Here is a 16368-nt window from a genome sequence, read left to right as displayed (position 1 = left end):
AGCACGTGGGAAAGTGGAAAGCGGCCATCGATGCGAGTGGGACCATTGAGCTTCCGCCTGGGCATACACTTGCCAAATTGTTATTAATTTGAAACAAAGAATGTGGAAAGGTTATACCTAATTAAATTAAGATAAATTAAATATTTGAAAGAGCAAGAAAATTATACTTGTCACAAAAGAAGTGGAAATATTATACCGAAAATAGGTTGAAACAATTGAATTAAGATAACGGAATATAATAATATACCAATTACAATTTGATACAATTCAAATATGATAAAGCTAATATTTAAAAGTGCTAGTTAATAGAGAATGGAACAAAACAAAATGTAATATATAAGTAATAAAACAACCAGATTTACTGATCTTTCCCAAATAATGCATAGGAATTATATTAAAATATATATTAAAAATTATATATTAAATTATAAAAATGTACTGGCATTCTTTTTTTTTAATTTCTTTTCTTTTTTTTAATAGATCATTAAAAAAAGTATATTAACATTATAATTAATTTAAATATAAAGTCGAGGTTTTACAAAAACTATTTGAATAACAATTTATTTAACTAAAACTATTGAATAAAAAATCAATAAATGAGTGGTATTTTAAAAGCGCCTTAATAACAGTTCAATTTGTGGACATTCCAATATTTTTAGTGTAGTTTGAACCTTGGCATGACCAGTGCAGTGCAGTCGAGCGATCGAGATAGCGCCGAATAAAGCTAGATCCGACTAGAACACAGACACAGTGCAGCCAGATGGGATGCTTGAATGATTCCGCCATATGAGACACCCAGATCGACTCAGATCGCCTCACGCCAAGTGCTCGTGCATCCGGTCTAGTTTTGGGGGTTGGGCTGAGGCTTGATTCGCCTGCTTGTTTATATAAGTCCATCGCAAATGGGTGTCTCCTCGTGTGTGTGTGTGTGTGTGTGTGTGTGAGTGTGTGAGTGTTGTGTTCTCCTCTCTAGATACTAAATACCAAATACTCGTTCTAGCGACTAGATGGCATCGCACAGATGCTCGCAGTCGCACTTGTCGTGGTGAACTCGTACTCATGCATGGCGCGCACCAAATACGAAATAAATTACACTTGATTATCTTGTTGCTCGCCTGGCTGCTGCTCGACCGCTGATCTATTGCAATAGTTTGTCCATGTCCGAAATAGGCTAACAAAAAACAAGAAAGATCAAGTGTCGTCAGCACTGCGATGTTTGGATGCCCTCCCCTTGGTATCAATAGCACAAGATTTTAAGTTTAGTGTTAATTTAATAATTCGTTTTTAAAAAAGTTGATTTTCTATCAGAACTAACTTGATTGTTAAGTGGTGCTATGTGCCAATCATATATATATTTCGAATTTTTAAAAATTAATAATGCAACTAAATGATTGAAATAAAATATGAAATTATATTGTAATTGGCAGCATACTAAGTTCGTTGATTTTTAATATCGAACATTGATAAATAGTAAACTAATTGCTTTTATCACTAGTCTTATCTTTTGAATAGTTCCATACACTTAAATATAGGTGTTGTTATTTATGGTTTTTAGTTTATGATAAGAAAACCCAAAGATTATTCTAGCGCTTTTGTTTGTCAGCTTTGGTAGATTAGATATACCCCTTAGTAGTATAGGGTATCGCAGACTAGACCCTGGACATGTGTTGATATTCTACAAGTCATTTGCTGACTTAATTTCCAGCGCTCGAAACGGAATAGAACGGAACCGAGCAGACTGTTGTAGTTTCCAGTGGGTGGGGGGTGGTCCCTGAGCGACTGGCTGGGTGGGTGGGTTGAAAAGTGGGTGTGGGGAGGTGGAGGTGGCGGTGGAGGGGGAAGGGCAACTAGAGCCGCGACATTTGCTCAGCGAGGCGTGCAACTTTGGCCGGCGCTCAAGTGAGCTCTGCCATTGGCCGGCGCAAGTTAGATATTTTGCTCGGACTCGGAATGGGAATCGGAATCGGAATCGGGCTATACTAAATGCGACGAGTGTGGGCTTTATTTAATTCCAGATAATCATTGCGACTTGTTGCCGCGCTGGCTCTGTCTCTTTCTGCTTCTGTAGCGCGTTTTAGGGTAATTTTCTTTTCGCAATTGAATGAATTTGCGTTTCGGTCTGCCTCTGGCAGACCTCTACACTAGCCAGCCGCCCCCCCACACTACACTTTTTATATTGTTCGGTCTCAATAAGAGATTATTCGAGGGCCGTGTATAGATGTATATTTAGATGGTTGCGCTCAGCTGCATGGTAGAAATTTTCACTTCCGTTCTTAAAACGATTTCCGGCCGACCATCAGAGCAGTTGGCCGTGCATGGCGAAAGGCCCGAAACTTTCTACATGACATTTCCACCTGGATGCTGGCAAAAGTTGCAAAGTTTCGTACAATGTGCTAAACATTTCGTGTGGGGGTCGCAGAGCAACTTTCTTGCCAGCGAACGAAACAAAACGGGCAACTTGGCCGGGACTTGGGCAGGCAACTTGGCCAAAAAGAGAGGAGAATGGGCCTGGGCATTGTGCGCCTGAAAGTCAACTTTAATTTAGCATTTTTCATAAGTAGCCTTAGGTGCACTTACTTATGCACTGAAAAGAAATTGTGGGGGGTGGCCACCAACACATGAGCAACGCAACTCAAGCCGCAGGGCCAAAGTTCCTACTCCAAGTGGGCTTAAGCGAGAAAAACAAAACGTAACGAAACGAAACGAAACGAATAAGACCAGCTCTAAAGTTGGCAATAACAAGTGGAAAGAGCAGCCAACTCATTTACACGGCATCGAGCTGCAAAATAACGAGGCTGGGAAATGGGAAAAGGGAAATGGGAAATGCTTAAGACTTGCTTCCTTCTATTTTGTCGCTTAAGCTGAAAATAATTGCAGCCTGCTTGTAAATCCAACAACGCAGCAACTAGCGGCGTCTGCTGTCAGCAAAAGGATAACACGGCGCCTCATTACACACACACACACACACGCACACACAGACACAGGCACAGGGTTACATGGCACACACATGCAACTTCAGCAATTTCCGTTTCCGCTGTTGCACTGCACTCCCTACACTAGCCTTCTTCTAGCCCAGACGCGTCTGTTTGTTTTCCCTTTTTATTTTCTCCCCGAGCTGGCGGGTTGGCGGGCGGTAAGTCAAAGAAAATGTCTGCGTGTTGAGCTGAGTTGGTAGGAGAAATTGAAACGGACACGGGGCAGTCTCCCTTCACTTCACTCCTGCTTAGCCAACAACCATCTCTGTCAGTTTTCTTTGCCATTTCATCTTAAGTAGCACACAAATAAACAAAGGCAAACAAGCGAGGATTGCAGAGTCCTGCAGCTCACAAAGGCGCCTCTCCATATGGCAGCACTTTTCGATTAAGGATACTCTGCCCCTCTATGTGTGTGTGTGTGTTGACTTTCTAATTAAAAAATGAAGTCCACTCGAGCACAAAGGCGTTTCATTAGACCAAGACTGGGCGTAGACTTAAAGTTGGAGTATAAACTGAAGTAGACTTACCAAAATTTAAGCGGCTTTCTCATTGGATAACTTCTCGATATGGTGTAACCTGCAAGTAAAAAGCAGACGATGGCACAGGGCGCAACGCAAAATGTGAGATTAGTAATCTGGTCAATTTGTTCAGATGGTAAGCTGAAATGTTTGTGGAAAATGCAATGGGGAAGTTCACAAGCCCTGTTTCTTAAAGCTTCTGCCCTTCAACGAAACGTAATGCTAACTTTACTACATTTTTTGTAAGTGCGAGCTATTTGTCGTATTTATAGGGTTAATATTTATAAGTGGTAAGAGGGTTTGCAAGTCACAAGCTGCAAGCTGCAATAAAATTTAAGCAACAAAGATTTCTTGGATTGATAAAATAAATAAAAATATCTACACAACTAAAAGTTAAGGGGTTTTTGGCCCTGATATTTGAATTATTTCAAATACTAAATGTTTTTATCAGGTTTACACTTTAAAACAAACTATTATCATTTCCATAATTGTACTCTCTGATTGCCAATAAATTTATGTGATTATTTTTAAATATCAGCTCCAAACATAAGTTAAGTATATTCATCAAAATTATATATTTCTGTGTAGTTACTGAAACCAACAAATTTTAGAAACCGAAAACAACTTGCAGCCTCTCTATATTTTATCTTAGCTCTTAATTTCCTAAACTCAATTTTGGGATTATTCTACACAAGATATGAACTGATTTTTTGTTTGGGGTTAAATGTTCTATATATTGTTTGTGGTTTGTTTTTAGGTTTTTCATTGTTTTTTTTTTTTTTTTTTTTTTTTTTTGCACCAATACCATTTGCGATATTTTACCCTTAATTTAAGTTACAGTGCCAGTGGCGAGTGCGAATCGAGCCGCTTCAGAGGATCGGCCCGCTTCATGGCGGCCGTGTGTTCAGCGTGGGCAGCTGGCGGCAGGAGCGGCGGCAGCGACAGTCGCTCCCGAGGAGCGGGACTGTACCGCTGCCGGGAGCGGGCGGGAAGTATCCGCGGACCGCTCCGGTCGCTGGTGATGCGGATCGGAATTCGGATGAGGGCGGCTCATTTCTCTGGCCGAGTCGTTGTGCACGGATTTTATCGGAGGGGTCGCTTTCGTTTGGGACTTGGGATGGCGAACACAATTCACTTTAGCGCTGCGGTCAACGGGGGGCCGGGACTGGGGTCATCAGGGGTCACTAACTGCACATATTATTTTTTTTGTATATTTTTCATAAGCGGATGGGAAAATGATTTATTTATTTAAGGCACCGCCGCACGGCTTACTACATTTCTTGTCACTTAGTGGCGAGGCACACCGAAAATTATGCCACACTTTTCACTGTTTCAGATCATTTCCGGTTACTTGGACTTAGTTGACTTTATTTAGATTAGTTACATTATATGGTTTCATTCGGAAAGGGTTTCCAGAAGTTTGTTGCCGCAGCGCTTTCGATTTTACAAGTTTAATTTAGAATTTCGAGCATTTTCGCTTTGTTATATGTTTTGTCAGACTTTATTATATGTGGCATTCATTTGTTTTTAATTTTGGCTAAATTTAAAAATTGTATTCATGAAAAACATGTTTTATATTATATGACTGCTATAAGCTAACAAGCAAAACTTCAAAATAAAACTTACAAAGTAATAATCACAACACAAACAAATTATTTTTTTTTTATTTTTAGCTAGCTCTATCAAAAGATTAAATTATAAATTTATATTTTTGCTCCGTTAAAAAACAAAGTGTTAGTTGCTTATTTAAAACAACCCAAAAATGTTATACTTTACAAAAACAAAATCTGAAGCTCAAATTGTGGTAAAGTAAAAAGTCAAATAAAGATAGAAAACAAATTTTTAAAAATATTTATTTTATGTTTTTTTATTGATATTATTTTTAACACTGATTATTCACAACATGTATTAACTGAGTTGATGAATTATTGTTGTTTTTCACAGTTGTGTTTTATTCGCACTTTATCACAGTTTTGGGGAATTTAGTTTATTTACATTAACAGTATATTGAACATATTTGAGATGCTCTCATCATCCCCCAACCTGGCACGTACCATCATCGAAGTGTGGACTTATGGGACTAACGGGCAACTGATTACTGATTACTGCTGACTGGCTGCGCTGTTGTTGTTCCCTAGCTGAGTGACCAACTGACTAAGGATTGAACCCTCTAACTGGCCGCTGCTGCGGCGCTGCTGTCGCTGCAAGCCAAGACGATCAAATGTCTCCCAAGAAACGAAGCCCCTCAGCTTTTATATTCGGCTCCGAGTGTGCCAGGGTCTGTGTGAGAGTATTTATATAAAATTAGACACGACCCGCTGTATCTAAACTATATAAGTATGGCCTGCTGCTGGTGTTTGTGTGCAAGTGTGTGTGTGTGTGTGTGAATGTGAGTGTGACTGTGAGTGCCTGTGGGAAAAGTTGCTGACAAAGTTGAGCGGGGCTGCGGCGAATCTGAGGCTCTAGCTGCCTTGAGCGCTTTAGATAATTTCCTGCCAAGTTTTTCCCCATCAAAGACAAGACGCGGCGCCTGCCAATGCGCAGGCAGAATAATTGCGGGCTAACATGTCGTATGCGCAATGTGGCCACCAATGCCACAGCAACAGCAGCAAGTGGCGCTCGAATACGTGTGTGTGGGTGTGTTCAATGGTTTCCTTGTGTTAGTATTTTTTTTTTTTGTTCTTTCATTTTGTTGGCGTGTGTGTTTGTGGCCCTTTGGTTGGCTAATCGCGAAAGAAGGCAAGCGAATAAAGGCGCCGCAAGTTGCACGTACCACAAGACAGCGACACTTGAACTAATTGAGGAGGATCTGTGACTGGGTTCGATGGGCGAGACGATTGAGCTGGCTGAACTAGGCTTTAGTTGGTTATTTCTAATTTATTTGATATTAAAATTTATTTATTTTTTTGTTTTTTAAAATTTATTTTTTAAAAAGAATTTTTTAATTTATTTGATTGATTGAATTGAATCTTCAACTCAGACACACAGCTTATGCACGCTATACAATTTAGTTGTTTGTTTTTTTTTTTTTTGGGTTAATATTTTATTATTATTTTATTTTAATAATTTATTTGGAGTGATTTGAATTTTTACACAAGTGGAGGCGGCGTTCGTCGGCGTCGTCGAAAGAAGACATACGCAAGCAAAACTTCTGCCAGCGCGCGTGACTGGAAACGTACTGAATTTTGTATTCTAGCCTGCGAAAGTAAAGTGCCAGAAGACCAAGGCGCTGCCTCAGTCGAAGTCGAAGTCGAGGATTCGGTCTCCGTTTCCGTTTCCGTCTCAGCTGCCGCTGCTACTACTGCTGCTGCTGCTGCTGCTTCAGTCAGCCCCTGCCCACATAAGTGTGCTACACTTTCTTGCAAGCAGGCGGTCCTTCCCCCACGCCCCACGCCCCACGCCCCACGCCCTGGCATCCCTTATCCTGGCATCTGCGATAACGAGCTGCCTTTTCTATATACACGACGTCGTCGTCGCTTTTAAATATATGTATATCCCATATAATAATATATATTATTTATATATGTATTAGGCGACGCCGGCCGCGGCAGAGGCAGCAGATAATTTCCTACACGCAGTAAGTGCAAGTAAGTGTGCGCCTGCTCTCACACACACAACCGCACGCATACCTGCACGAAGAAGGCGCTCCAAGGAGGAGCCGATTGCCGACTGCCGAAACGAGCGGCCACGAGCGGTGTTCGAGCGGGCGGGCGGGCGGTAGGTCGGGCGGTACGACCGTACGCGCGCGTAGCTTAAGAAGGACTAGAAGAGAAGAAGCAGGCAGGCAGCGGCCGCAGCAAGCTGAGCTCCTTGCCGAGTCGCCATCGGAGCGGATTCGGAATCGGAAGTCGGATGCCGAAGCTGCTGCGTAGGTGTAGTTGTAGGTGTAGTCGCTGCCTCAGGATAATGTAATGCACTCACACACACACACACACACACACACACGCACACAGACGCCGGCAGAGAGAGGACGCAATTAGAAAGCAGCAGGACACGAAGCAGCCAAAATTCAGGCACGAAGGCACGAAGGCACAAAGGCACGAAGACCCGAAGCCTGCGGCTGGCAGTCTTCGTATTGCCGGTTCAGACACTTCTCAAAACGGAGCCCTCTCTCTCACTCTCACTCTCTCCCAAAATAGCCCTTCTCTGTCCCTCTGCCAGCGTCTTCTTCTCAAGAGAACACAATATTTGCTTACCCGTCGGAGGATTCGGAGCATCACATGAGCAATTCTGCGTATCAAAATTGAGTTTTGGACTCTGTAGTTTCGAGTTCGTATAAAAAATATATACAAATCATAATAATACGTATATATACTTATAAAAATGTTGCCAACAATCTTTTTGCTTTGTACTTTTGATTTTACATTTGAATTTTGTAACTTGTGTCTTTGTTCATTTGGTGTCTTTTATTCAATTTGTTCGCGACTTTTACGTAATTTTCTTGTTCTTTTTTTGTTTTTAATTATAGTTCGTTACATTTTTGGTATTACGTTAACAAACAAAATGGACTGATGAGTTTTTGTGTTGTGGGAGGGCAAACAAGTTCAAACAAAAAACAAACTGAGAATCGTCGAGAGTTCCTGCCGGTTGAGAGTTTAGTCGAGACTTTTGGAGAGACGGCGAAAAAACACTTGAGAATCGTTCTTTGGAAGCCGGTAAATGTGGTTCGATTCCTTTTGGTCTGAATGAGTTTCTTTTTGATTCGATGCTTGGACACACGATCTATCAACTGCTTTCTGGGTAAGAATTTCCTTATGATTTTGTTCGAGTTTTAGTTGCTGATTTTGGTTGCTTTTTGTTTCCTTTTTGTTTATTTTTGTTTTTTAGTTTTGTTTTTGTTTTTGAGTGCACGCAAACTTAATACTTAAAAATAAATGAAAACGTAATTGAAAAATCCGAAAATAAAAATTTGTTTGTACGACGACGTTGATGTGAAGCTTTGTACTAAAAATGCGAAAAATTATTTCGCCGCGAATAGGCCGAGGACGACCGCTGACGGTGTCGTTGTCGTTGCGTTGTCGTTGTCGTTGCCGTTGTCGTTGCCGCGACTCTCTGCCCCAGCCAATCTGTGTATGTGTGAGTGTGCATTGGGGCTGGTATGTGTATTGGCAGCAAAAAATGTTTGCCCGCCGCAGCCGCGAAAAAATACGCGAATGTCCGGGGGGAGGACGCGGTATAATTCCAGGGAGGTATTGCAAAGCCAAAGGCAACAGCAAACACACAGTGGGGCTTTGCAAATAAAATCAGCGGCAGCGCAGCCAGGACTTCCTGCCCACCCACCCGAAACAGGATACTCTCCCACACACACACACATACACACACACACTGCCACATCGGAGGGGAGCTCACACAGACACATAAGCTCTTTGAGCTAGAGCTAGTGCGCATTTCAAATACATTTCGTACATGGAGGGGCAAGCGTCGGCGTTGGCAGCGCTGCCGACGTCGACGTCGCTGCCAGTTGGGGCAGCCCAACAAAATGGAGAATGGGTATGCAAGTGTGTGTGTGTGTCTGGTTAGGCAAGTGTTAGTGTTAGTGAGGGGGAGAACTGCAGGATGAGCATCCTGCGAAGGTGGGCAAGACTTTCTCGGAACATTCTCCTCTACTCAAGATTCCCCAATATTCGACATACATTCCACAAGATACTCGAAAATCTGAGCCCTGCTTTGAGATTGCTGACAAGGACCCACTCAGAGTTGCCGTCGGTACTTGCGTTGGGGAAATAACTTTATAGTGCCCTGCGAATTGCAAAGGATTTTCTCCATTTTTTCATTTTTTCGAGGAACAAACACGTGCTATCGTTTGCGAGGTACTCAAATGAAGCTAACAAGTAGTTATAAAAATGAAAGCTTGTAGAAATTAATATACAAAATACAAAAAAATACAGGCATATGCTTCGGACAAAATTCAAACAAAGTAAAAAGTAGCCAACTTAAAAGAAAATAAAATAAATTAGTTGTCCATTAACAAATATTATAAAATAAGTTCGGTAGGAAAAACAATAAAAAAAAGGTTTTTTAGGGGTCTTCCTACCTATGTAAGCTATTAAACATATTATACCTTTGAATAATAGTTTGTTTACTATCACTTTCGTAATTCAAAAATTTATTAAATAGAGAAAACTTCCCAAAGACTTCATATAATGAGGTGCAAGTGCATTTTGGGGGTCTTAACATGGGGCATATGGGACATTGGTTCGATCACGTACAGGACAATTTACTGATGTTATTTATCCATGGCGATGTTCAGTTTCTCTCTCGTGTCCACGGCTACGGCCTGGGCGATCCCAGGGATCCTGATCCTGGTGGCTCTTGTAAGGCAGTTCGTGGGCCACTCTAGCATCTTTGTCTGCGTCGCCGTCGCCGGGAACGCGGAGCGGTGCGAACGGTCCAGCTGGATGAGCTGGATGAGCTGAGCCAGCCGCTCCAGAGGATCGCGATGCAGCTCTGGGGGCTTTTCAATCGGTTGCAGTGCCTGGCAAAATCTTTCGGATTGAACCAGAGCCAGAGTGTGTGCAAACATGAGAGGTCAGTCAGTGGCCTTTTGCGGATTTCCCATTTAATATTTATAGTTTAATAGCATCTTGCTTATGGGAGAATTCAGTTTTCTCAGAGCTGGCCATCTTGGGGTATTCCAAATTCTAAATTATAAATTCCAAAGTATACGACAGCAGACGACGACGCAGACGAGTGGACGCCGTTGACTGGACTGTTTTGATCGAGGGCCGGATCTTCGGGTTCAAGATGTCAGGAATTCGTTTTGGTTTAATCGAGCGTTTTAAATGCTGGTCTTTACGGGGGCAGCGTTGGAGTGTTTAATAATCAATTGGAAGTGTCAAAAAAATCAGTTGATTGCATTAGAATTTCGTTGTTTGCCTTCAATCGAAGCTGTTATTGTAACACACACCCGCCGACGCACACACGCACACACACACACGGGCACACGGGAACACGAAAGGACACTCGCGGCCGGATACATATATTTAGATATATATATATTTGTATATATTTTATTTCATTTATTGTATATAAATAGTATTTGACGGCACTCGAACTGCAACTGAAGCCTCAGCCCCTCAGCGGTATGGGGGGCGTGGGCGGTTGACTTTGGGGGCGGCAAACGCGCGCGCACTTTGCACCCATTTATATATATATATATATATATCTATATTCTATACCGTATATATATATATATGCAATATATATATTTTATATATAATAATGCGGCCCCACTCCACTCCACTTCACTCCACTGCACAGCGTGTGTGTGTGCTGGATGCTGGTTGCTGGTTGCTGGATTTTTTAGAAAATAAGCAAGTCCGAAACTGAACCGAACCGTCGACGACTTGGACCAACTCTGCGGCTCCTCGCTGGAGCGGCAGCTATCGTTACGTGGCGTTGGCGTTGGCGTTTGCGTTACTTCTTTTGCTCGGTGCGGTGCGTCGAGCCGAGAATATAAAAAAGCAATGTTCTACTCAAAAGACGTCCAAAAGCCGTATGCCAACTGCGGTGCCCGGCCGATGCCTTCCGATGCCGATAGATGCGATGCGTTGCGTTGCGTTGCGATGCCGTGCATTGCGTTCCGTTTAGTTCGTTCGGCGTTCCGTCATCGCGACACGGACACGGACACGGACTTTGGCAAACGACGACGCGTACATGGCCACCACCAGCAATACCCCCACCCATCGATGGCCGCCAAAAAAAGCTACAGACGCGCAAAATGCAGCGAGCCCAGACCAGCACCCCTACCACCGCCCCCACCCCAATCCGTATGTAAAAGCATCTCTGTTTAAGTTTTTTTCCTTTGGCACAAAGTTCGCGCGCGCAAAAAGCGCACACACACATGGGCCGGGTGTCTATGTACTTTGACCACTCGATGTGCGAATGAAGCGCGGCTTGAACAACGGGTGGTGGGGTGGTGGGTTGGTGTGCCCTGGCTGCCCACCAAGAAATAGAAAAAACTTGGCTCCAGCTCTACGCAATGTCTACGCGCCCACACTTAGCCCATCCACCCATCCATTCGATCCGATCCCATGCCATGACATGCCATGCCATGCCATTCCATCCCGCCGACCCTTTTTCGAGCCGACCAACCACGCACGGCGATGCTGGCAAAGAAATGCAGCTGCACCACCGCCACCTCTGCCCCTTTTTGGGCGCCAGATCATTATGAGTTTCATCATCGTCCTGCTGGCAAACGCACAAATCACGCAGCCAGGTGGGTGGTTGGGTGGCTGGGTGGCTTAAGGGCAGTTGCTTGCTGCACGTGCTGGGGCTCCAGGAACAGCTGCTGTTGCTACTGCTACTGCTTCTGCTACTGCTTCTGCTACTGCTACTGCTACTGGTACTGCAACCCCCTCTTCGGCTGCCATGTAAATTTCCGAGGCCTGGTCAAGTAAATAAACTGCAGCCCAGGGGGCGGATAGGGGGATGGGGGTGCTGGAAAGGACTTCTAAAAATAAGCCGAAAAGAGACAACACAACCAAAAAAAGAAGCAACCGCCTCAGTCTAGTTGCGTGTGTGTGTGAGAGTCCTGGAGTGCAATTGCCTTGCAGCGTTGCATCCTTTCGGCTGCACTCGCAGCTCTCGTTGCGCAGCCTTCTCTCTCTCTCTCTCTTTCTTTCCCCACTCTCTCTCTCTCTCTCTCTCTCTCTCTGCTCCTCTCTCTTTCTCTGTCTCTCCGTCTCTCTGTCCCTTTGGAGTTTTCCTTTTTTCATATCTAAACTGTGGCAAGTTGACGTCGACTGCGATGCCGACGCCGGCTTCGCTGCCATCTGCTATTTACTAGTGCAGCTGGTGGTAAATGAAGCAGCCCCCAAACCACTTAGCACCACCCAGAACCACCCAGAGTCACCCCACCACCCACTGCCCACTGCCCCTTCAGCTGGTGGCGCTGCTATCTTCTAGTTGGCAATTGCATTGCCTGCAATGCACTTCTCCTGTTTCGGGAAGCGGGGAATGCTATGCGGATGCACTGCGCATGTCCTTGTTTACATTATGTGCATGGCTCCAAAACTTCGCCTGCCTGCCTGCCAGCCTGCCTGTCTGTGTGAGGATGTAGAAAAGCAAAAAGTCTACAACTACAACTAAACCTGCTCCTGCTGCTGCTGCTGGGGAGAGTGACACGCACACCAGCAACACGATGCTGTTGCTGTTGCATGTTGCTGCTGCAGCTGAACGCCGCCACCCGACGACAGGACACGAAGTCCTTGGGAACAGGAGCCGAGCTCAAGCTGGGCTAATGCCTTCTGCGATCTTCAGACCCACTGAACTAAGGAACTCAAGGAAGCCTTTTTTCTCAGAAACTAATTACTTTGCTTTTATAATGGGAAAATTGTGTATGAATCACATTGGAAATGTATATTTTTTTCAATTTACAAACTGAAAGTATTTTACATTAAATATACATATTATTGCTCTTGCTATTAATTTATAAAATAAATAAGTCAAAAATTGATCTCAAATTGTAATGTCGTATGCCTTTAATATAAGACAATATTCTAAAAAAAAACTTAAAGACAATTTTATAAGTATTATAAGTAAATCTGGGGAATTTTATGAAATCTTTAAATTTAAGGAAAACAAGGTTTTATTAGGGAAAAAACTTTAAAGCACTCTTAGAAATCTTGTTAAATTGCATTTTAACAAGAGTTAGCTTTATTTTATTTTTATAGATTTTAAAATATATAAGAAAATATATTTATGATAATTTTTTTTTATCAGTGAGTTTATATATTTCGAAAAAATATTTAGATCGACAGAAATAAATATTTATAAATTACTATAGAATACTAATTTTTTGTGAACTGTTTTTTAAAGTGGGAAAATATTAGCAAAAACTTTTGAACTGAGAAATGTAGAAGTAAGATCTTTAACTTTAAAGAAACAGCAAATGGTAGGTAAATAAAACCTTAGTGAATAAGATAATATGATTAATAAAGCAGTCATAATCTGTATAATATTGGTGGACTTTAAGCTTATTGTAATTTTTACAATCTTCAGATAACCGGTAGCCTTTGATAATAAATTAAATCAACAATTTCAATTTAATAGACCAAAATGTGGTTAAACAAATATTGTAAAAATTGTTGAGTCGCCAAGGACATCAAAGTTAAGAGCTAAAATATTTTAAAAAAACTTGTAAACTTACCCTCAAATAAAAGTACATCGAAAAAATATCACATCTCAACAATTTTTGATATTCCGTTTGCATTTAATGTTCTCTCTAAATTTTGATTAATTTTCACTATAGTTCCGTTTTTTTTTGTATGCTTTAGAGTCGTTTCTTTTTATTCTTTTATAATTTTTTTAAATTTATTTTTTTTTTTTTTTGATAAATTATTATAAGAAAATTTTGCACTTGTAAAATTTAGCGTGTTTAATTTTTGTTGCATTCATAGACTTTTTGGTTGTTTAAAAATTTTCAGGTAATTTCGTAGTTTTTCGATTTCGAGTGTTGACTTCTCTCTCTTCTTCTCTTGCTTTTTGACTTCCCTTGGATGTGTTCCAAATAGTTATTGCCGAAATGCACAATACAAAAGGTGAATTAACTAAGGATCTACGTCTGAATTTGTAGAAACTGAGAGTGTGTCGGGACGATGACGAACCTGTGGCCGAGACTTGAAGACGGAACGGGCCAGACGATATCGAAATCAAATTCAGACGTTTTAATTTTGGCTCAAATCGGAATCGGTGCGGAACTGAAACTGGAGTTACTCAATCTTATTACTTCTTTTTCGTGTTTCTGCTGACTTTACGGACTGACTGGTACTGCCTGCTTATTTGGTTGCTTCTTGGCTTAGACTTGCTATGTTGTGCTGTTGGCTAGTTGTTGTTGGTTGCTTGCTTGTTGTTGCTTACGAACGAAATGCTGCGTTTGACTGGCGCTGATTATCAAGTGATTAATATTATCGATATTGGTAAAAATGTAACTTTGTCTATTTTGTTATTTGTTGTTGGCTGGCTGGTTTTGTTAGTTAGTTTTGGGAAATGAGGAAAAAACTGCGCTACATTCTAGGGCCGGCGTTTACATTGTCTTTGGCGCAAGCCGGTTTGGTTTTTTTTTTGGGTTTTTTGGCGGGTTACGATTCACTCAAGATGGCATGGCCAGCGATGGCTGCTCGTGCCCCAGCCCGAGTCTTAGTTCGAAGGGCTGGCGGGCCAACGGGGCGTATGAGTGCCTGGGCCGCATTACGTATACGTAAGGGGGGGCCGGGCTGGTTAATGGAGGTGGTATGTAGGTGTCTAGTCTTGCACTTCAAGTCATTTTGCACACACTTTCACTTTTCACATTCACTTGGCACTTTTTTCCATATCTCTTCTCTGTTTCTATGTCTGTCTTTTCTATTTGTTTGTTTTTCTATTTTGCTTGTAGAGTTTTTTCTTGGGGTGGAAAACTGCTTCTGCTTCTGCTACTGCTACTGCTACTGCCTCTGGGTTTGATTTATGCAGATGCGAAGAAGTCTGCGAGAAGTGGCGACCTGCCTGCCGACTGCCTGCCTGCCTGCCTTGCACTGCCTACTGATGTGCCTGTGCCTTGCCTGCTGCCTGCTGCCTGATCCCGGCAGCACGGCTCAGTTCGGTTTGGTTTGGTTCAGTTCAGCTCAGTTCGATTCAGGACAGGCCAGGACAGGGAGACGTGAACCCGAGGAGCAGAAAAAAGCGCCGCAACTTGTTTCGCGTTTAGCAGTTTTCTGTTGCAATGTCCTGGCAAAATTCACTAACGATGACGGGCCCCAGAGTCACAGAGCCGCTGTCGATGTCGATGGCGATGGCGATGGCGTCGTCGCTGCAGCGCGTTGATTATGAGGGACGCGCCAGCCCCTCGGCCGCCTGATGGAGTAGGATGATGCAGATGTGGATGTGGATACGGATGAAAGTGGCCGCTGGCTGGGCGCGAAACGCGCAAAAAAATTCCGCGGCTACGTCGCAGGCAGCGGCAGCAGCGCCAACCGAATTGTCCTCGTCCTTTTTGGTTTGGCTTTGGCGCAAAAAATTGCTGCGACTGCGACGTCAGCGCTGCTTCTGCTAATGTACATATACATGCACTACCACCACACAAACACACACACTCGAACAGTGGGCGCACATATGCAATGCTGGACAAATCCAAAAACACAGAGAGAAACAGACAGCAACGCGCGCTCAGTCGCGAAAAATCAAAACAAAGCGCGACGACAGCGGCACGGCCAGAGAAGGACATGGACAATGCACATACAACTAACAAACACACACTCACACATGGCTCACACCCTCCCTCCCCTCGTGCCCTCCTCCCACACACACACACACACACACACACTCACACGCTTCCAATCAAGAGCAAAACGCATTTTGCTGCGCCTAAAAATCAAACAACGCCAAAAAGTATGCAACACCCAAGCCCCCGAGCGGCTGATGAGGTGGTTTTTGGACTGGGGATTGGGGTGGTTCAGTGGTTCAGTGGTAGGGTGGCTGGGTGGCTGGTCGACTGGGCAGCGAAAAACTGCAGCTATCGAGCCTAAGTGTACCTAAAACAGAGCCCCTTGCCGGTCAGATTGACCATACCATGCCGCAGATACAGATACAGATACATCTACAGCGAGGGAGTGTGGCAGCTGTGGGAGCTGTTGCTCCTGGTTCGGCATTGTTGGTGCGGCACCCCCAACCCATCAAGCCACCAACCCTCCACCACCACCCAAAGCCCACAGGACCCGCCATGTGGCCATGTTTTGTTTTGATTTCGTACTTCTCACACACATCACATATGCGAGGGAAAATGCAATTTTTTCGTTTTCATTTGCAGTGGCAAAGAAACAGAAAAAAAAATCGAAATAAAAGGAAAGCTGAAAGCAACAAATAAAACAAAAACCTAAGCGAAACGTAAAAGTTTTCTA

General features: G+C 43.1%; 1 protein-coding gene across 1 annotated transcript in view; it reads right to left on the bottom strand.

Annotated features, from left to right (window-relative positions):
• Positions 1 to 8417, bottom strand: part of LOC128251826 (homeobox protein prospero) — a 52565-nt gene extending 44148 nt beyond the window's left edge. The window contains 2 exon segments of the mRNA XM_052979018.1: positions 3503 to 3551; positions 7690 to 8417. The gene's annotated coding sequence lies outside the window, so the exon portion shown is untranslated.
• Between the last annotated feature and the right edge of the window lie 7951 nt (positions 8418 to 16368).

Source organism: Drosophila gunungcola, chromosome 3R (assembly GCF_025200985.1).
Source record: "Drosophila gunungcola strain Sukarami chromosome 3R, Dgunungcola_SK_2, whole genome shotgun sequence".
Taxonomy (NCBI): Eukaryota; Metazoa; Arthropoda; class Insecta; order Diptera; family Drosophilidae; genus Drosophila; species Drosophila gunungcola.
This window is presented reverse-complemented; position numbering and strand designations above follow the sequence as displayed.